This window comes from Herpailurus yagouaroundi, unplaced genomic scaffold (assembly GCF_014898765.1).
Source record: "Herpailurus yagouaroundi ecotype Mexico unplaced genomic scaffold, PumYag 142, whole genome shotgun sequence".
Classification (NCBI taxonomy): Eukaryota; Metazoa; Chordata; class Mammalia; order Carnivora; family Felidae; genus Herpailurus; species Herpailurus yagouaroundi.
In genome coordinates this window covers 44,505,739-44,526,018 of record NW_024412397.1, presented here as the reverse complement: position 1 = coordinate 44,526,018, position 20,280 = coordinate 44,505,739, and the positions used below count along the sequence as shown (strand labels likewise).

At 40.4% G+C, this 20,280-nt stretch overlaps 1 protein-coding gene across 1 annotated transcript in view; it reads right to left on the bottom strand.

Moving 5' to 3' along the window:
- Positions 1-20,280, bottom strand: part of CDH2 (cadherin 2) — a 215,187-nt gene that overhangs the window by 186,876 nt on the left and 8,031 nt on the right. The window lies entirely within an intron of this gene.

Here is a 20,280-nt window from a genome sequence, read left to right as displayed (position 1 = left end):
TTTGTTTCAATATACTCTGTTAATTAAAAAACAAAACTACAACATACTGCAGGATATAGAGTATTCTGTACCAAGAAAAAAAACAACTAATCAAAAGTATGTATTTCTCTACTTTGGCAAGGATACATTAAAAATGTAAATAAAGATTAATATAATTATGTTTCCTTTTTATACTTAAAAATGAGAAAGTCTCAGGGCACCTGAGTGGCTCAGTTGGTTAAACATCTGACTCTTGATTTCGTCTCAGGTCATGATCTCACGGTTCATGAGTTTGAGCCCAATTGGGCTCTGTGTTGACAGTGCGGGATTCTCTCTCTCTCTGCTCCTCCCCCACTTGTGCTCTCTCTTTCTCTCAAAATAAATAAACTCTAAAAAATTTTTAAAAAATTAGAAAGTCTCTCTTGACATCTTCCTCTCTGTTATCACATAACCTTTAACCACCCACGCGACTAAAACTCAACCATACCAAGTTCTATCCACTTACCCCTTCAAGTTAGCTTCACTATGTCTTCCAGCCCTACTGACATCATCACGGCGCTCAATAGCACTTGTGCAGTGTCGACATTAATTATAGGAAACTTCACCCTGCGGTGATGGGGATCCAAATGCAGGAGGAGGAAGAGCCTACAGAAGCCGACAGAGGGAGGGACTGCAGTATCGGCAAGGCTAGCATTAGGAGCTATCTGCACTGGTGAGGAGAATCAGAAATTGGGAGGAAGGAGGAAGGGAAGCCCCAGAAAGAGAGAGACCTGAAAGCAGCTGTCAAAGCAATACAGCGCAGCCTCACCATGAAAGGACTACCGGGATTATGCATGAGAAGTTTTGCAAATACGAAAGCCATAAAAACCCACACTAATCTAATATTTAAACTGCTCTTTTCAGATCTGGGAAAATAAAGCAAAAAGTAAATTTGAACCTTGTTCAATATTGCACAGTATTTAATCGTAAAAAAGTATTAGGAGCCACAGTGAGATATTAGTTCAGACCCTTCAAATTAGCAAACAGTTTCAGTTTGTCATGTGCAAGAAAGGACTGTATCAAGCCAAGGACCCAGAGCAGCCAACTCCCTCACACAGGTGTAGTGGAAGCTGGCACAGACACCACGGAGCACAACTTGGAAAACTCTAGTAGAGATGACTGTGGATACATCCTTGCCTACACGGTGAGTATATTCCTATGGAAACTTTCTTATGGGTGCTCCAGTCAGTATGTGCAGGAATGCTCACACGTTCACTGCAGCACGGTTGTAACAGCAGGACCTAAAGACTAACTAAACGTCCATCAAAATTCTCCCACTACCAAACAAACAAACAAACAAACAAACAAACAAACAAACATGCAACAGCATTAGAATGAAGAATTAGAGCTACATTTATCCCCAGGGTTACATCTCCAAACAAACAGTTTCTTTAACATCCATGTAAGACTGCAAGAGAAACTTAATTATAAATCAACCTAGGGATGACTATTGTTTTTAGGTAAGTTCAGAAATCTATTTAAGCAACATTCCAAACTCAGACTGGAGACAGAGCACTCTGCAGCATGAACCTTGCAAAAAAAAAAATGTTTAAAGCATGATTGATGACTCCATTTTTGTACATAAAGTTTAATATAAAGATAATGTGAAGTTATTGACATACATCAAGCAGGAATATAAAAACACACAACGTAGTGGTAACACCAAACTGAGGACAGCAGCTACCCCACCCAGGGGAGGGCAAGATAGGAAAGACGTCAGGAAGCGTCATACAAGTGGCTTTGATTTTATTTGTAACAATTCATTTCTTTCAAAAAGAATTTAAATCAAATAGAGCAAGATGTGGAGATATGGAACATGGGTGCAAATTATATTATCCCCTACTTATCCCCTATGTTCATACTAAGAAAGAGAAAACATTAAAGACTAAGTGGAAGTCAGGAGTCAAGCTTCCAACACCCATCAGGTTAGGGACACTGGATGGTATTTTCATTCTTGCCTTCTGGAAATATCCAAGTGCTTGTACTGGACCTGGCAAAGGGCAGCACTCATTAAGTGAAAGCTTTTGCTTTGGGTTAACCAAAACAACTAAAGGGAACACTCCAGTTCACCATATAAAATGGACCAAGGTGTTGTAAATCTGTGCCTCACTGATGGGTTACAGGTAGGCCTGTTCACCTCCAGTCCAGGCTTCTGCAGAGGGAGGCCGTGGCAGGGTTCCAACATAGGGTAGGTAGGAACAAGCTCTGTAGGGGCAGCAGGATGGAGGCAAACAATGGGCGATGTGCAGTAAATAGGGGTCACATTCCAACATGGGCATTGGGGTGAGGGCAGTGGGCTGGTATATACACAAACACCCAGAGATCAATAAAGTCTAAAGACTAGAGGGAAACTGCAACCTTTTCTTTAGCTCCACTGCTAGTGTCTTTTTTTCTGGTGGATCTGCCCTAAGGTGGGAGAATAAGCAGCAACATGTTCCTCATCCAAACCCACAGGAATAGAATCTCAAGGTTGAATCAAGTCCGTCAGTAATTCTGGGAATGTTCACTTCTGAGTTTCCGTCTCCACCTTACTTCAGAGAAGGGAATTTCATTTCTGTCCTCAACATGTTATCCTTTGTCCAACCTCTTTGTTTAGTCTCATCTAGGAAAGGGGGCCTACCTGCAGAAGGAGGCTGTGAGAATCTCTGAAACCATGTTTGTAAGACACATTTCTAACAGCTGACTACCAATATTCATACCCATGGGGGTCATATGTTACTTTATGAGATTTTCATATTCATCTTAAACAGCCAAACTTTTCTAAATTCTTCTTCCCTAAGACAAAATGGATTCATAACATAACATTCTGTTATTCTAGAATGTGTTTTCTTAAAGACAGGCTCCAAGAATTATTAAACATAAGGACACATTTTCAGTTGCTGCAACTGGGGAGGAGGGCGCTACTGGCTTTTAGGGCCTAACGGCCAGGGATGCTGCTACTCATCACACAACGCACAGGCCAGCCCCCACCGCAGAGAATGATCCAGCCCAAGATGTCAATAGGGCCAAGAGTGAGACATGCTATTCTTTAGCAACCCATGAAAAATGGGGGTCAATTTACCCTATAACACCCCCAGCAGTGAGAAGTTCACTGTCTTTTCAAACAGTCCACCAAACTCTTACTGGAACATCCTCCTTTTCAGAAAACTGAAACAGTTCCTCTGTGGCTTTGCCTCACCATTAACAGATCATTCTGCCGGACCCATGAGGAGCCTCTAAAAGTTCAAAGACAGAAACTTTCCCCTGAAAACATTTTCTGTGGTGCACGAAGGAGCTTGCGAACCACATGCATTTTCCTACTATTTGAATAAGGTAGGGGTCAGCAAACATTCTTCTCTAAGGGGTCAGATGTAAACATTTGAGGCTTGACAAGCCTTGGTATCTCTGTCGAAACCCCTCAACTCTGCTGCTGCAATGCAAAAGCAGTAACAGACAATGGGAAATGAATGAACACAGCTCTATAAATTCAAATTTAAATAAAACTTTATATATAGACACTGAAATTTAATTTTCATTTGTTTCAAGTGTCAAAAATATTTTTCTTCTTTTGATTTTTTAAAAGCATTTGAAAATGTAAAAAACATTCTTCGCCATACAAAAATGGGCATCAGGGCTGTAGTCCGCAATCCCTGTAATAGTGTTATAGAACATTGCTATCTCACCTAATTCTCACAATAGCCCCTTGTGGGGGGTGAAGTTATCTTCATTTTAGAAATGTGCAAATAGGTTCTCACTCAGAGGAGTGTTAAGATACTGAAGACCTCATATCCAGGAAGAGGAAGAAGATGCTAAGTAAGAAGTCTTTCCAAGTAGAACAAATGCAATACAATTCTTTCCAGAAACTTGTACTGAGTGTCCATTTGCCAATGGAAACAAGACACCCTCACTGCCTTTAAGAAGTTCAAGGCTTAACATGGGAGCAAAATAAAAAGTGACTGCAACAGAAAGTGGCGGCTGGGAGGTAGAGACATACAGAGAGCCCAGGGCAGGGGTCTGGGGGCCTCCCAAGCAGAACCCAGGAGTAGCCAGGCGGTGTGGGGGGGGGGGGGGGCGCCGGGAAGCCATCCCAGACAGTCACTGTTGAGCTGGAACAAGGTGGCAAGAAACAGCATACTGCCTGGGGAATTACAATGAGTTCAGTGTCATTGGAGTCCAAGAAGCAAGGCAGGAAGTCAAAAGTTGAGGCTGGAGAGTTAGACAGGGTTAGATCATAAATGGTTGGGGGCTTGGGGTTATCCTCTTGGCTATGAAGAGCCAGGAACAGATTTTAAGCACCGGCAGACTGCATTTGACAGAGAAGTCTCTGATGCTTTGTGGGAAAATGGGTGGGGGGATGAAGTGACACGTGACAGCTGGGGTACAAGTCAGGACACAGACGAATGGGACAGGGCTGCAGGAATGAGGAAGAGGGAGATCGTATCAGTATGATATGAGTTAAAACTGATAGGCTTAGTGAGGCCTGGGATTCATGGTGGAAGAGAGGGAGAAAGGAAATGATGTCTTCCCTCACATTTCCAGCTGAGTGACTGTGAACTTGGGTGGCACAAACTAAGAAAGATAATCACCAAATTATAACACCAAGAACAAAGTGCTAAAGAAGCAGAAAGAATGGGATGATAAATCTGCCTGTAGAAATCAAAGAAGACTCCATAGCTGAAGTGACATTTAGGCTCTGTCTTTAAAGATGATTAAAAATTTGCCAGGAGAAAGAGGAGGAAGTGGAAAAGGGCATTCCAGGCAAAAGGTGCTACAGAGACAAAGGCTTGTTGATTTATTTTGAGCTTGTAGTCAACCCAAACAACCCTGATCTTTTTTACCGGAAAACGATTAAGTCATGGCTTCCAGTATCTTTGCAGCTGATTTTGGGCCCCAAGGGGCAGCAATTTACATTTAATCTTCCCAGATTTGATGGTGATAAATTAATAATTCCACCTAGATTTAGTCATCCCCCCTCCAGCTCTCTGCATTTAGAAAGTCTGAGGCACCCCAAAGTCTTCATAAAGACACTACTCAGACACTGAAGACAAGGCGTGACACATGCCCAGACATCACCCTTCCCACCACCCCGGAGCCCTAAGCCAGGCCTCTTAAGAGGGGCTATTAGCAGAGTGGTGTGGAGCACGGCCTCTCAAAGTGCTAGACTGCCCGACACTGTCAGACATGACACGGTTCCCCATCTAGACAATATGGACGATAAAGACAGCGCCCACTCATTGGGCAGGTGTGAGGTTTAAAACAGATCATATGTGTAAAGCGCTTGTGAGAGTGTCTGGCACATGGTTATTTGATGCATTAGCTGGCAGTCACAGTATTAGCACTTATGACAACACAAATCCAACTCACAGCATGTTTCTTATAGCTCCTGAGTTCCCAACCTTGCTCCAGCATAGCAAGTAATCTGGGACATTCTTCTAAAATGCAGATTCCTGGGTCCAAACCGTGACTCACTCACACAGAATTTCAAGACAAGTGATGGGTAAGCTGGTACATTTAAGAAGTACCAGTGCAGCAGGCGGTAGTCACACATCCGCCCCCATCTACCTCCTGAAACCTTTCTGGACTCCAGGCACAGCATACCTGTTTGCCCTAGCCTTCGAGCCTAATAACCTAGCAACAAGAAGCAATAAACAATTGTTTTTCCCGCTTTTAACAATTCTAGGCTGTTTCCTAGCTACCGTGTACATGTGAACATTGAAACTGGTTCCAGAGCTCTGCTCTAGGTCAGCCATGGGGCTCTCTATTCTTTTCTCTGAAAATGACACTTTCTTCATTTTGTGTTTTCCTTTGCATTTAATTGGGGCATTATTCCATCCCTGATCCTTTACTGATTTTCCTCCCCTCCACAATTCTTCAAAGATTCCAAGCAGGCAGCAAAAGTCTGCTTGGCCCGCTAGGATGAAATTCATGCTGGCCAGAGGAGCTGAACTCATTCAGAGCTGCCCTGTGCTCTCACACAATCAGTTCACCTATCTTGAGTTTCAATTTCCTCTTACAAGTATGCGCTCTACTCTTCCCAGGCTGAAGATCGACCTCCTTGTCTAGAAAGGACAGAAGTGTAATAGGAGTTGAGGAGTACTGCTTGCCTCTTAGTATTAGTCTATCTGTTCCGGTCCTGAACTCACAATGACGTCACTTTTGGTCTCGTTGAAATTTTCCTGTAGTCTCAATACTGTGAGCTTTATAGCTCTAAGTCCACTACTCTTTCAGGTCGCTGTTATCGTGATTCTTTTTTATAGTCTTCCTCGGTCACTGGCTGCGCTTTCCAATTTCCTCCAAGTCACTCCTAAATCTGAGCTTTTAAATATTCCACTGAAGCCACAGTGGATGTTCAATCTCCTTGCCTCTCCATCTTCTTCTTGATCAAGATTATCTATGATTATTGGCTACAAATTTTACATCCGAGAGCAGCCCAAACCTAATAGAATCTTTATCTTTCCTTCCTGGCTCTGAAGACCGCCTAACTAAAGCCCAGGCTCTCTTGGTTATCAAATTTAATCAGCTGGATGTTTTCCCCCAAAGCATCAATCTCTTCATTTTTTTCCCTTCCAGATACTCTATAGACAGAATCTGGTAACAATTTAAGTTCTGTGAAGTAGATTATTACATGCAGTCAACAAAGCTGAAACCTTTTACTTGGTTTTTCTCCCTTACTTTTTATGAGAATAAAGGCAGTAATCTGGGTAGTGGTTAAGACTCAGGGCTCTGAAGCAAACCTGCTTGGGTTTAAACCCCGTCTCCACTGCCTGTGTGAGTTTAACAAGCTATAGAAGTTCACCTGTACACTGGCTTCTTCCTCTATACTACCAGGATTACTACTACCATTACTAACACTGCTACTGCTACTACTGGAGTAGAGGATCAGCCTCGTGATTCAGCACAAAACAAGGGTTAGCTATTATTATGATATTGTTGTTTTCTTTGGTGGAGACTTTTATTTCCTTGCTACGTGAGTGCCTGAGAAATATTTTTCAAGCATTTTGTGAAGGATGAATTCTGAAAAAAACAAAACGAAGTGACAAATCAAAATTCATTCACAAATGTGTACAAGAGAAAACAAGTGGAACCCTCTTCCTGATGTGTGATTTGTGGGGTGAGGGTGGGCAGTGTCGGGAACGGAAAGGGGGGGGAACCACGGTAATACTTTTATTATGGGGCTAGGTCTTCCAAATGCTATAAGCAAAAATAAACAACTAGTGAAGACGTTTTTTAAGTGGTTGACGGGGTACATGGTAATAGAATAATGGCCTGTTCAAGACCAATTCTGCATGACTAATTTTTAATTTTTAATCCAATTTACCACCAGACAATTACATTTGCCAGATTCTCTACATTTCACAGGATTCCACCCATGATGTTGAGGCTACATTAAGAAGATTATTCAAGAGTTGCTGCCACTCTTTCAAGATTTTTCTGTGTCAGCCATGCCATTGATGACACTTTGAATTTCATATCCCTGGAAACATGCTTGAAATGTGCAGAAGTTTAACCCTGCACTTTGATGTTTTTGATTTGCCAGGTACTACGCTGGAGGGAGAGCCCAGCATTTTGAACTGGCCCTTTAACTCTTTACCTTCATGATACAATGCAGACCAGCTTGGATGCAAGGAATCCCCAACCAAGGCCACACAATGCCCCCCATGACCCACCTAGTGATTTCCATTGTTGCCTCAGTTGTATTATGAGGATGGGTCTTTGAATATCTCTAGCATCAGCACTTTTATTTTTTCTGACATTCATTTCTTTTAATGGCAAATAGTCAAATTATAGTGTCAATGCTGGCCATGGAAGCTGACAACTCTACTGAAACTGAACTCACAGCCAGAGGACAGCACCACAGTACAACAGCTTGGTGGACAAACATCTGAGTTTCACATTCAAAATGTGGTGTAGGGTGTCAACTTCTCAGGAATTGAACCTGCCACAGCTTAGGACCACATACAAACACATATCAAGCCAAGTTCCCCAGAGATATGTGCCATTTCCTATCTCAGCAGCCATGCTAGAAGAGGCTTCCTGGGCATCAAGCCTTCTGCAGCAGAATCCCAAAACACAGACGAGTTTACCAGGAAGTGTCGTGGACTTAATGTAATGGGTAACAACACTACATGTACTGATGGGCTTGGCTTGTGAAAGTGTAACACTATTGAGAGACAGTGGCTCAGGCAGTCCTGCAATTAAACTGTCATTAAAAGTTCCACAAGTGCCTAAGGCAATTCAGTAGAGATGACCAATCCTGGCTTACATCGATTTTGCCCCATCAGTTCATTACACTCACCAGAGACTGCAATATGCTCACGTGCCATGTTCAAAATGTCATCAAACAGTGCATTACTTAGCATCAGACTGTGTTTATAATCAACTTAGGTATGTTAAATATACTGAGTATTGATGATTACTAATATTTATTGACTGCTTATCATGTTCCAGGATCTGCACTTCAGTGCTTTCCGTGCATTATATCTCAACAGTCTTCACAACAACCCTATGAGGAAGGTACTAGAATAGTGCCATTTTGCAAGCAAGGAAGCAAATTGAAAGGAAATTGCCCTAGGTCACTTAACTAGTCAATTTAGGGATGGTATTCAAACCAGCACTGAATGGCTTTGGGGACCACCCTTACCCACTGCTGGATCAGGGACAGAAACATCAGAAAGTATCCACACACACTGACACAGAATACCTGACTGCCTAGGCACTGGAACTTGTCCTATATGAATTAAGACTGAGTGGGTCTGCTACCATTATAATTGTTTTTTCCTAAAATGATTCTTAAATGATTGTGATAGGACAATCACAATAAAATAATACAAGAAAATATTTGTCAATAAAATAATTCCAATGTTTCTGTACACTAGGGAAAAAAATTGGGAGAGGAAAAGACATCAGCTCAAACTTACGTAAACATGTGTTCTTTTAAGCTACCAAATCAAAGCCCCTCCACCTCCCTCCAACTCTTCTAAAAGTACACATGGAAAACTATCAGCAAATACATATCATGATTAGTATATTAATTTTCAGTAGGCGATGCTGATGAGGAAATAATTACAGTCTATAGTAATAGACTCTTTGTGCACTTCCTATATTCCAGACTCTCTTATATTCAACTACAGTTAGGCCTGTTTCATAAAACCTGGAGCATGGTTTCATTTTTTTTTAACAGTTTCACTTTTTAAAAATGGTTTCCAGTCCCCATAACTCTGAATTAATTTGAATAGCTGGCCATCGTGATGATTTATCTAACTCTGAGTCCTTGATAAGATAAACCCAACCCAATTATAACCATCATTCTTGTGAGAAAATAACATTCACAGCACAGCTTCCAGAAATGTGCTGCACTGAGAAGAGGGCACTGTCAATAACATCAGAGTTCAAAGTCATTCCTGAACTCGTTCCCCCAGTAGCACCCTGTCCAGTGGTGTTCTAATAGGTGAAGCAATAAAGAACTAAGCCCATGAGCCCTGCATGCTAACTCAGAGGTTACAGAGCTAATATCATCAGTTCCGGACTCAACTCTGGGGCTGAAGACCAGCATTTTTTTCCACCCATGGTTATGGTGAGTGATTCAAGGCTGGCATTTGGACGGTTTCACTGTGTAACCTGTAGAGGGGGAATGCTTCCTCTCCTCCAGAACTTCTTTCCATGTGGAAGGAACTCTGCTAACTCTTAACACTCCCACCTCTTTCTGATACACCAGTTAGTCCTACCCTGGGTGGCAGTTCTCAAAGTGTGATCTGGGGAGCACTACAGGTCCCCAACATCCTTCTAAGAGAGTGATCTGAAAAGGCAAAAACTCTTTTCATAATAAAATAACATTATTTGTCTTTTCACTCTCAATCTCTCACAAGTGTAAAGTGAAAATACTCCAGAGGCTAGGTGATGTGTGATACCTTAACAGAGTAAATGCAGAAGCAGATACAGGAATCCAACCGTCTTCTATTAAGCCAGACACTAAGGAGATTTACAAAAATAAAAAAAAGCACAATGCTACTCTTCCCACGAATTTCACTTTTCTGCTTTGGAAAATACAGGTATTTTTCATAATAATTGGTATTTATGGTACATATATAATGGGTTTAATATTTTTAAATGAATTAAATATCCAATTTTCTCAGTTTAATTTCTAATTTGCTAAACACCAACAGATATTACCCACATCGCCAAAGCTGATGGGGGCACTCAATAATTTTTAAGAGTGTGAAAGGATCCTAAGATCAAGAAGTTCGTGAACTACTACCCTAGAGAGAAGGAGAAACTGAATTTATCTGAAGGCTGAATTCAAAGGAACAATCTGGGCAGCTGGTGCCCAGCCCTGCTCCCTACTCCTCCCACTGGGGAGTCACAGGCCACAAAAAACAAGGGTGGTGATCTCATTTTCCATGCTGGGAGTTTGCAGATCTCCGGCAGCATGTGGGGGTAGGGAAGGGTATCCAGAACTGCTTACAACTCAGTGTGCATGTCTGTGGAATTTTGGGGTTCCCCATTAGCAACCCACCAAAGCCACACCCTGTAGTGCAGCCCTTATCAGAACCCTGTGATATTTTCCTTTCCCAATGGTTGACTATGCTGGTTTATATTTCACTTGGTTTAGAACTGGGTTTAGGAGGAGAGGTCTTATTTATTGGGCCCCTTCAGAAACTTGCACTTGGTATACTATCTGGGGACCTTGGCAAATAATAAAAAAGGAATCCAACTTTGGGGAAGAAAATACTCATGGAGGTACTAGGTCTCCAGACAGGGGAGAAAGGATGTTTTACTATGGTCCTGCATGTTTTTCAGCTTGATGGTTTGCAGCCTTGATTGTGCAGTGTGGCTGGTTTTTATAGTTGGGCAGGTAGCTTTTAACATCAAGAGGCTTTAATTCCTAAACCACAGGGTATTTTGATCTTGCTGTGTGACCACAACTTATGGTGGTTATTCTCCAGGAAAGTGGCTGTTTACAGAGGTAGGGCCTAGAGCCGGTGACAGTGGACCTCAGGAAAAGCTGTAGGCCAAGGATCTCAGAAAAGAGGCGGGACATGTGGTGGCCTTAGCCAGATGATGAACACTTTTGGGTGAGGGCCCCTGCAGCTTGGCCCTGGCAAAGGCCTGAGGCAGCTCAGAACTGCTGGAGGCATCCAGGGGCCCCTGGCTAAAGACGCAGAGACAGCTGAAGCACAAAAAAGGGAGATTATTTCAACATCTACTGCCTAAAGACTACTGAGCAGAAAAATATTTGCTGTTTTTAAGAGACACTGAATTCCAGAACCCTATCAAGGTTCTCACTTGAAATTATTAATCTCAGGTCTAGAAGGCAGTGCTGGATTGGCCGACTCCACTTCTGGTCTGCAGTCAGACGCAAACGAAGGCGCAACTTGGATTCTCATAACTGGTCCACAGGCTCAAGGATCAGTTTCCACCAAGAGGTCCGGACTGGTCTTTACAAATGAAGGAGAATACCTGCCTTGCAGATGGTCTTTTTGGCCAAAGCAACTCCACAGCAAGTGGCGAGAGACTGAAAACGTCTGCTCCCAAGACACTATGTCCCACAGCCACCTACCCGACAGAGCCCACACTGGTGACAGCACCAGGCTGTCAGTCTCAAGAGGCTCACAGGGAAACGTAAAGTAGGAGGTTGAATGTGTTGGTTGTAAACCAAAACTCATCAGGGAGAGGTTCCCATTTGGAGGTTATATTAAGGACTTTGTACTTACCTGGGGAGAGGGGATCCACCCATGCATTCTGGGTTATCTTTGAGAAAGCTGGCATTTGAGATACTGCTATGTGCAAGGTTCGGAAACATCCGATGGTGGCAATCCCTGTCTTCTTTGAGGTGCCTTTCTTTCTCATCCAGAATATTCAATAGCTTTAAGCATTCATTTCCCCTTTGAACTCTGTGTTTCCTTCAAAGGTCAAGGATTATAGACAAGAGGCTTAGCCTGATTTGCATTTGGGTAAGCCTGTGAACCAAAGAAGGTTTTCTCCACCCACTGTGAGTCTTTCCCTCAGATACCCTGGGTTCTCTATTGTGGTCTTTGGGACACTTAGAGACAGGCCACGGGGTCATAACTGTGCCTGGGATGAATCTTCTAGGATCAAGATGGGTTTGCCTTCTAACTTTGTAGGCTATGCAATTACTGCTATGATCATCCCGCATGCCTCATTAGGTTTAAGGACTCTTAAAAAAGTAAAGCTATTGATCTTCCAAGGCCTCATGAGGTTGGAAGTAAGACTGACCTGACAGAGGCCCATCTCCCTCTCTGTGGGTGATTGCCACACTTCCAGATGAGCACATGCTTGGTAGTTAAGAACATAAGTTCAACAGTTAGTCCAACTGTTAATGGAACCCTTACTCCCTACTTTCAAGTAGAGGGAGCTACACTAGCAATAGCACTGCTGACCTACATCGACCTCTCTGGCAGGTTCGTGTGAAACAACTGGGCATACAGAGTCCAGTACCTTCATTACCTCTTTTCTGTTGGGAGCCAGCCTGCCTACTCAGTGCAGATATAGTTATGCTGCAGGGGAACTTACAAGAGCAGGGTCCCCAGGTAGGAGGCTGGCCCTCACCGAGGACTGCTGAAGATGGGAGACAAGGGGGAAATTAATTCGAAGATCATACATATTTAATCCACATTCTCCACCCTTGTCTTTGTCAGCAATAAAGGTTGTATTTTGGCTTTCGATCTGCTGACTGTTTTACCTTAATTGTCCAGAACTTAGATGGATAAGAAGCACCAATTACTAGGTTTCTTCAAAGACACTCAAGTTGCATACAAAGTCTCAATATTACTGAATACTCTCAAAGGCCAAGGCTGAAAGGTCAAAACCAGGCCAGGCTTCATAACATCTTTATACCACCAGCAGGGTCACAAGCCCACCAGAATGTCTGAATGCTGAAGGTCTAAGAGCAGACAGCCAAGTCTCTTCAAGTGCTCGGGGTAACCCAGGTGCTGGGAACAGAAAGTCACACGTACCTCTGAATTACTCAGTGCCTACAATGCTGGGTCAGGAAAAACAGGGCAATCCACAGAACTGTCAACCATCCTTCAGCTACTTGCATGTCTTAAAATCACCACCAAGGGGCCATGTGACCAGTGACAGAAACTGCCTACTTCCATGGTAGACTACCCTAATTCTGGCTCAGTCTACTAAATTTTCCCATTCCTAAGGCCAAAGTTGCTCCCTGAAACTAAAATCCTTCAAGTCTTGATTCTAAAGTCCAAATTCTCTTCCAGGCTGCAACCTTCAAAATCTAGAATAGACAGGCTTATCTTGTTCCCGCTGCTCTATTCTTGCAGACTTCCAAGGAACTGGTTGTTACCAGCAGAGCAAAACACTGTTCAAGTCCTCAATGGCCACATCCTAGAGGTGTGCCTTTGAGTGAATGGGTTAAGCCAGGCTTCATTCAGACATTTGTAAAATGGATAGTGATGATAATGCCTTCCTATCTCAGGGAGCTGATGTGAGGATTACAGGAGACAATGCAGGTGAAGACCTTGGCTTGGCACATAGTAAGCACTTAGCAAATACTACATTTAATTACGTTAGTCAGCTTTCAAGAAGGCTCACAATCCTCCACAACACAACACATGAGCCATGACGGAAAATGTTAGGCAAAAAGAACAGGCACTAATAATAGGCCAGGCTATAGACAAATTACAAAATTCATCTGAATCTATAGGATTCATTCAGACACCTCAAGGAAGACAAAAAGGCCAAAACACATAAAAAGAAAAATCTTCAACTCATTAGTAACCAGGAGAATGAAAATGGAAACCAACCAGATATGATTATAAAGTCCACTAGACTGTTAAAATTTTTTAAGTTTGACTATAACACAAACAGAATTATGGAAAAACAAAAATGTACATGGCGCTGGTAGACCAATTTAGAAAAAATTCTGGTTTGCAACCCAGCAATTCTACTCCTTGGTACATATCCCAGAACAGTCCAGCATTCCATCACCTGGGAGCTTGCTAGACATACAAATTCTCAGGCTCCACCATTAGTTTATTGAATCAGAAGCTCAGAGGGTGGGGCCAGGAGTCTATGTTTAATAGACTTTCTGGTGATTCTATACAAGCTCAAGTTTGAGAAACGAAGTCCTGGAGTATCCCTGACAGTTAACGCCCAATGAGAAGTACAAGAATGTTCATAGTAGCAAAATTCTGCAACCACACACACAAACCCATCAACAATAAGTTGAATAAGTAAATTCTACCATATTCTTAGCGTGCAATGCCCTAGATCAGTGAAAATGAACAAATTATAACTACATTAACTCGAATGAATCTTACAGAATGCTGCACATAAGTCATAAGAAATACATTTTAGATATATGTACACACACACACACATAAATATATACACACAATATGCATAAATACACACATATGCATGGTACACTAATGCATAAATGCATAATACATATACATTTACATAAACACATTTCTTCTCCCTTATATATATGGAATATACACATAAATGGTAACACTATAAACAAAAGTATTGAATAATTATTAGAAAAATGAAGACGGTGGTTACCTCTGGGGGGAAAGAGGGGAATGGAAACAGTATTCTGGAGACTTCCAAGGTACTGGCAATATTCCACTTCTTAACCAGTCTGATAGTTACACTGCATATTTGTGTACTTTATTTTTTACACTGTGCATATATGCTTTATATACTCCTCTACAAATACCACATTTTAAAATAAAAAAGAGGTTTTTCTAAAAGGTTGAACTTCAGGAGAGCCTCAGGACTCAGTCGGTTAAGCGTCCAATTCTTGATTTCGGCTCAGGTCAGGATCTCACGGTTCATGAGATCGAGACCCGAGTCAGGCTCCTCACTGATAGCATGGAGCCTGCTTGGGGTTCTCTCTCTCTGCCCCTCCCCCACTTGCGCACGCTCTCTCTCTCGCTCTCGCTCTCTCTCTCTCTCTCTCTCCCTCTCATACAAAATAAATAAACTTTAAAATCCTGCCTTGGGGTGCCTGGGTGGCTTAGTCAGTTAATATCCGACTCTTGGTTTCGGCTGAGGTCATGATCTCATGGTTCATGACTGCAGGCCCCTCAGCGGGCTCTGGGCTGACAGCCTGCGATTCTTTACTTGGGATTTTGTCTCTCCCTCTCTCTCTGCCCCTCCCCACCTCCTGTCTCTTCTGCAAAATAAATTTAAAAAAAACTTAAGAAAACTAAAAATAAAATAAAATAAAATCCTGCCTTAATTTTTTTACCTGCATTCAAATAAATACCAAACCTAGGAACACAGGTTCTGACATCAGACTTCTGGCATTTGAACTCCCCTTAACAAAATCACTTTGGGCACCTTATTTTAAACTATCTGTGCTTTGGTATCCTCATATATGAAATAAGTATAATTTTTTTGTGAGTTAAATGAGTTAATACACTTAAAGTACTTAGAGCAGTGCCTGGCACATAGTAATTACTCAAAAATGATGTGCTATTATTAGGATAGGATGAAACTGAGTTAAAAGTAACATTTCCTGCATGTAATCACCAATAAATCATTAGCATCCATAAGAACAATGATTCTTCACTCTGTTTTTGCAGATTCTGTGCCACAGTATCAACCAACAGTACCTTCAACCCCCTCCTCTCTATTAGGTCCGCATCATCATGTTAAAAGCATTCAGAGATCAGTAACTTACTCTGGTTCCTTCCAGGCTAGTTCAAAACACACACACACATACACACACACACACACACACACACACACACACACCCCAATATCAGAACATTAAAGAATTAAATCACAGAAGCAAAGAGACAGACCTGAAAGACACCAGAATAGCTTCTGTTTGATTACCTGTAATTCCCAAATCAAATTGCTGGCAGAATAACATTCCATATATATTAACCTCTTTCCCTAATCTTAGCAGCCTAGACAACATCTGTTAGAATTTAAGGAGGAATGTTAAAATGTGCGCCCTTCAGTGTGGCTTCCCAGTGGGGTCTAAGGGACACTGGTGGAGAGTTACAAGTTATCTTGCTATAATGCTGAACACAGAACAAATCTTTGAACATCTCAAGAGCTCACATTTATTCAAATAATTAAATGATCCCTTGACTGTGTTTGTACAAAACAGTGGTAATGACTATGCCTCAAAGTCTTCAGTTAAAGATCTTAAATCTTGCTTACTGTATGGAAGCACTTTTTAAGGTGACGTGTATATATTATATATTAACCCACTTGCTTTTCGTTAACACCTTACTATAGATACAATCATAAAAATGTCATGTTGTCTAAGTTCACATAACAACCAAGTGTCAGAATTGGGGCACAATCACAGGTCAACTAGCTCCAGAGACCCCATTCTTAACCATTGTGCTTTACTGCCTCTCTAGGCAACTAAATCAGTACAATTAAAAAGGAAAAAGAACAAGAACCAAACGTCTATGGAAATGTTAAACTTAATAAAGGCATTTCAGTTCAGAAGAAGAAATTTTACTTGAAAAATTGACGGCCACTCATGTATTAGGGTGTACGTGTTTTATGTGTGGGGAAAAGAAAGCAAGACTCACTATGCTCATACCACATACAAAAAGAAATTTCAGATAAGTAAATATCTAAATGTGAAAATATAAACCAATAAATACAATTTGATATAGCGTGAGGTTTGAGAAGACTGGGTTTGGAGGTGGATGGTCTCAACTTTTATATTGGCACATAGCAGAATAGTATTCCAGAAACACATGGTGTGTGTGTGTGTGTGTGTGTGTGTGTGTGTGTGTGTGTGTATGTGTGCGTGTACAGAAGAACCAACACTTTGCAAAATAAGAAATAAGAATCATGACAATATCCATTACAAATGCAAATACTTAGAAAGTAACCTCACCGTTTTCCAAGATGCCTTTATTTTAGGTCATAAAATGTTATAAGCCATCTGCAGACAGTCCCTTGTCGTCTACATTTAAATATACCAGTATACCCCCTTTAAACATTGCTTCATAGAGACAGCCTCAAATAAAGGGAAGACCCTAACCCAAATCATGGATATCTCAGTTTCATTTACAAAAAAGTTAACTATAAATCAATTTGTAAATTAAATCAGTGATAATGATAGTCTCCCCAAATGTTCTTAGTATTTGTCAAACAGAAAAGACAGAACTGTAAATAAAATCTAATGCCAAAAACACAAATACCATACGTAAACAATTACTTTCACAGGAGAAAAACTATGTGTAGGAGCAAAACACAAGTGAAATACAAATTATGTATCAATAAGCTAAGGACACGCAAAAAGTACCATCTCATTAAATATTGTAAAATAAAGTCCATGTGTGTAAGAATGTAAATAAATTAGAGCTGCCTTGAAGCAAACAAACCTTAGGTGGGTCATTACCTCCAGAATTTGATTCTTTAGTCCTCATCAATATGCATGGAATCCTACACCTAGAATCTGGATCTACTAACCAACCATTATAAGTAGAGAGAAAAGGTCCCTAGAAAGAAGGATCTTGGCATAAACATGGCTCTCTGCATCCTTTGTGACAACCTCTCAGACCTTTAAAAAAGCTATACAAACAGAAAAGAGGGTCAACTGTACCCAAAGATGCACTAAACAGCTGGAAAACTAGCAGTTTGTGGCATTATAACCCCCCCGATTTAACCTTTTTTAAATTAAAAATAAATCTGGGTAAGACCTCATTGAGAAGTGGGTCACTAGTAAGCTCAGAGAAGGTATTAAGAAGCATCAATGAAAAGATTAGACTCTGTTAACACCCAAACCTTCTGCTTGAAGACTTCAAAAAGACATTGAGTTCTTTGCCTCCACCCTCCTCCTGATAGAGGCTATAACTTACTGAGTTCCCAATGTTTTTGGCTTTTGGCTAGACAATACTGTCAAAATTGCAAGAACTATAGAAGAAATCTGAGTAGGAAACCCCACAAAAGGTGTTTCATGGCTTGACAAACCGGAAGTATGCAAGCAAATTTCAGCTGCAGTGAAACAATCACTCTGTTTTTTGTTTTTTAAATCAATGTTCAACTTCCTTAACTTCCTGGATATTTCTATAACATCCATGAATCTTTCCTAATTCCTGGCTATTAAAATATTATGACACAAATATATGGACAATCCTACAAACTGGGTGGAAGATACCAGACACAAAAGGGAATACAGTATATGATTTCATAAAATCCAAAGATTCCATAAAGAATAAGCAAAAGTAATAGATGTTATGAGGCAGAAGTCAAGTAAATACTTAGCACTGGAAAATGGTTAAAATTGGAGGAGGGTACCCATGCGGTGTTGGTGATGCTGTGTCTTGATTGGGTGCTGATTCAATAGCGTTCAATTTATGAACATTCAGCAGGCTATCTACTTATGAGCACTTTTCTATATGCATTTGATAGTTCTATAAAGTACGAGCGTGTATATTTATGTGTGTGTCAAATCTGAATTTTGAATTCTCTTCAGTACAATGGAAGCAGGACGTTAGAAGTTAACTTTGAACACGTTAGCACCAAATGGGACTCTACTGGGGGTGGATGCTAAAGGATCCACAAAATGCTAATATTTTGGCTGCAGGAAACACATTTTTCTTTATTTACTGGACCAGAAAGCCACAAAGAATGAACTCCAGACTTTGAACTTTTGTGTTAACCAATTAAGACAACAAAAGAAAAAAAAATTAAAGTGGTCACAGTCTCTAGTTTATATTAAAGATTTCTGTTAAGCAGAGGGAGTGGATTATATCCCCTTTAAACTTAATATAAATTAATGGCTTTTTAGTCATTTATTTCAGAGTTCACTTAATAGCTTCCCAACCAACCAACAAACATCTTGTTGGAGATTATAGTCAAGCCAACTGTATCCGCCCAGTTACAATAGGTCAAGTTACAAACCAAATAGTTCTAGGCTTTCTCTTCAGCAAACAAATCCATGTCTGTACTTGGTCCCTCCACAAAACATTCACATGGATCTCTTACAGCCGGTCCTTTCAAGATGTGGACATGTATATTTTAAAAGACCCCAAATAATTTCATTTGTGGGATAAAAGGTAATTCAGATGATCCAAACATGGAAAATGTGCCACTAAACATATTTCAAAACTTGGAGTCTCTTGAATTTATTTTCACAGAAAAGAACGCTTAAAAAAAAATAGTACCAAAAAAAGAAGAAAAAACATGCATAGTCTGAGGGCTTCTAGGCTCTTAGGAAGTATTTTTAAGTTCCAGGATTCACCCATTAAAATTTTTTTTTGAGCAGTTATCAGCATATTATTTTTTTATGAAGACAATTTGAAGAATATTATAAAACTGATTTTGAATCATTTCACTATGATATTTTCTCCTTTCTCTAAGATAACGTATTTTTAAAATGAGTGAAAACCCTAACCAAGCATTACATTTTGGCTTCAGATGCCAACATAAATAAAAATATTTAAGGTCAAAATTAATAGAGAATATAACTCAAAAGTTGATGACTGAAAAAAAAATCTTATCAACTCGATAAAGAAAAATTGAAATTCCTCTCTAATGTGATGTTCATTCTTTGAGTACCATATGAAAAGTGTCCCGGCCCCTGACAGAGGGAGGAAACCATGTGTTTTGCAGTCAAACTCCATCTACTCTGACAGATACGGTTTTACTCTGGATTCTCAGAATAACTACTCAAACTGTCTGAGTTCCACTTTCATCAACTCTAAAATGGGAATAAAACCACCTCTCTCACAGGGTTACAGAAATAATTAACAGAGACAATATATTAGTTTCCTTCACTGAAATTAAAAATATTGTATTTTAAAGATTTAGTACCACCAGACATTAGTTAAAAAAAAAAAAAAAAAAGAAGAAGAAAAGAAAGATTTGAAGATGTGGCAGCAAGTATCTAAAGTTTCAATGGTTTTCTCTGGTATATGTGCTTTTCAGAGATACATGAATGACCTACTGAAAATTAATAAAAATGAAATAAATTGTGAGAGGTCTTAAACTGCATATGTGGAAAAAAATCTGAAGGGCCATCCTTACTGAAAGCAGTACAAAAGTTCAGCATTTGATACAACAGAAGAAAGGTGAATAAGCTAAAAATTTATTTTCATGAGGGAGAAAAATGGTCACTCCACATTTCTATTTCCAGCAATTTCTGGAATAATACAGATTCTAAATTATGCCCCTTTAGTTAACCTTTTTGTTTTACTAATTTCTTTTACTAATCCACTGAAACATTAAACATTATATCAGAATGTGAGGAAGGGGATCTGGGTATAAATATTTTCAAACATCATGGTCAAGTAATTAAATTCTTTTAATTTTTTT